Below are 2,982 nucleotides of genomic sequence, written 5' to 3'. Positions count from 1 at the left end.
GGTGAAATATCGTCACAGTATGATGACACATCAATTCTCAATCGAAAAAGTTACGCACCGATTTTCAACCTCATATTGGGATCCTTTTTGACATGTCAAATGATCGAATTGAAAGATGATATCTGAAGAAAAATTGTATCCCTTTGAGTTAGTTTTCCAATGCAACTTGAATAACCTCAATCGGATATCGAAAGGGAAAGTTATGACCGAAATACTAAAAGCTGTCCGACGAAGGAAATGGTGACAACCATGCGGTCGCATGGCTATAAAGCCATGCGGTCGCATGGATACCTTTCGAGAACTTTTGGTTACATTTTGGTTGAACCATGAGGTTGCATGGCTTATAAACATGCGGCCGCATGGGTATTTTCCGATGGCAAGATCTTAGATTCCTATTTTAATGCAGATGCTTATGGAAACTTGTTGGGCACACATTTTAAGCCCTAATCTCGTCCTAGAATGCCTCTATTCATCCTCACATCAATCTACTTTAGTTTTTGGCTCAAGAATTCTATGAAGAACTAAGACCCTTAGTGAAACTTTGAAGGAACTCATTAGATTTGGGGAAATCACATTAATTGTTCATGTAATTTGGTATTTTATTGTCAAACAATTCTAGATTTTAGATTTTCTCCTTATTAATTGATTTCGAAATTGGTTCAATTTTTATTAGATCTTTCATAGATTCAATCATATTTTTTCTATTGTTTGATCGAAATATTTATTGAGTTACAATTTCATTCATGTTATTGGTGCGTTATATATGATCTTATGCTTGAAGTATATGGTTACTTTTGATTTTACTCCAATAACAATTGAGGGAATGTGTTAGAAAATCTAAATCTTATAATTACAATTGGAATTAAAGTGATTTTTACTGTTAAATCTTCCGATTAGAGAGTTGGGATGAAAACCTCTAATTGAGTAATCATATGTGAATTGTTGATGTTGATCGATCCAACCCAATTGAGGGAATTCCAATGTTCACTAATTTCACATATTGATATTTAAATTTGATTCCATATTGATAAACTAGTTTCACTTAACTCTCAAAACCTCTAAGCTTATGATCTTTTGAGCATTTCCCATCTCCATGTGGAATCGACATCCCAAGGCTATACTGCAATTACTGTCTTATAATTTGGGCGTAATCAGTTTCTATTTTCTATTTTCATTTTTCATTTTCTATTTTGAGAGACTATTTTCGAATTACAGAAAACGTATTTGGTTTGTAATTTTGAAAAACAGTTTCTCAAAACAGAAAACAAAAAAAAAATTTGGTTTAAAATTTTTAGAAATTATTTTATGACATGTATTCAGTTAATTTGATTATTTAGTAAAATATAATAATTTTATGCTAATATATTACCAGATAATATATATTTTATACTCGGTGAATTTACTATTTTTTCTTACTACAAAAATAAAATAATAAATTTATAGACCAAAAATAGAAATCGTTGTAAAGAAAATAGCTAGTCCGTTCTTTATCCTTTTGAATATATTTTGTTGGCACTTGGACGGTAAAAAAAGAAATAATAGTTCTTTCAAATTTTGATCAACGAAAAAAAATAATGGAAATTAAAAAATGTTTCGTGGGTTTTAAAATTATTATGCTTCACTAAATTGTATCATATTACAATATTTTATTTTAAAAGTATTGCCGAGCATTTACTGGGTTAAAAAAATGATGTGTTTTGAGTGTTTTTCGCGTTATGAGTTTTTTTTAACTAAAAACACTCAAAACGGAAAAAAATCTTTTTGAGTTTTCAGTAATAAACTTTTCATTGTTTTCAGAAATGTATTTTCGGAAACAACAGATCAAACACGCTTTCAACATTTTTAAAAACTAAAAAAAGAAAACGGCTTGAAAACGGGAAACCAAACGCAACCTTAACTATTCTACACCGTCAAGGCATATCCTGGAACTTTCTGCTTTCGCGGGTCTCTAGAGAAAGAGAGAGATAGTATGGTATAAAGCTAGGTTTTGGATGGGCAACCATCATTTATAAAGTTATAATCTACATTCTATTAGTTCATGACACATGCTTTGTTCCTGTATAGGACCGGGCTTTTACGAACCACGCCATTGGGTGATCAAATCTTAATTGACATCTCTATTTAACTTATAAGTATCACATGAACACATAATTTAAATTCTAGAGATATTAGAAAATAATCATTGCTAATGTTGACCTCATTTTCTGTTAGTGTAATGTTAACAACAAACACATGGTATACTCTCGTCCAGACAAACAAATTCTAGCACATTTTTTATCAGAGGAAGTAATCGTGCATGAACATGGGAAATAATCTCAGACACGAGACAGAAATGTTTGGACACTGGCCGTAAGTTTTATGGATGATTGCATATTGACGATCAATCACATATAACTCAACTAAAGTAATATAATCTAGACTTAAGCAGACACGAATATAATCAATACAGAAGACAAAGTGTAGCTTTAAGTGCAAAGAGATGCATTAGATTTAAAGTATGGTTGCTATTTATAGTGTTACAATATTGGTTTTGATCGTTGGTGAAGTAGACGTGGCTTCATTTGACCCATTGGGACGTCCTATCGTAGTTGTCATATCACCCACTTGTCATAGGTTGCACTCGAGTGTGTGGAGAAGAAGAGCCACCATTTGGAGATGTTAGTGTACATAATCAATTGGGTTGACTAATTTGACTTAATTGGAATGCAGGTAGTCATATTAATCATTCGCCAAATACTATGAACCAATGGTGAATCCAGGAGTTTGAGGCAGCTCATGCGGCCGTTGACAATTTACCATCGATCGTAATAAAATATTAAGAGTCCGTTTAATATCCATTTTTTGCAAAAAATGCATTTTGGAATAGTGTTTGGATAGAGAATGTTTGGTTAAAAATAAATAAAAGTTTTGAATTTGCATGTAATATTATTTTATTGAAGAATATGTGGATAAAAAGAAGAGAAAAAATGTTTTTGAAAAAAA

This window comes from Olea europaea, chromosome 12 (assembly GCF_002742605.1).
Source record: "Olea europaea var. sylvestris chromosome 12, O_europaea_v1, whole genome shotgun sequence".
Taxonomy (NCBI): Eukaryota; Viridiplantae; Streptophyta; class Magnoliopsida; order Lamiales; family Oleaceae; genus Olea; species Olea europaea.
The sequence above is the reverse complement of the archived record's forward strand: the minus strand, read 5'-3'. Positions refer to the sequence as shown.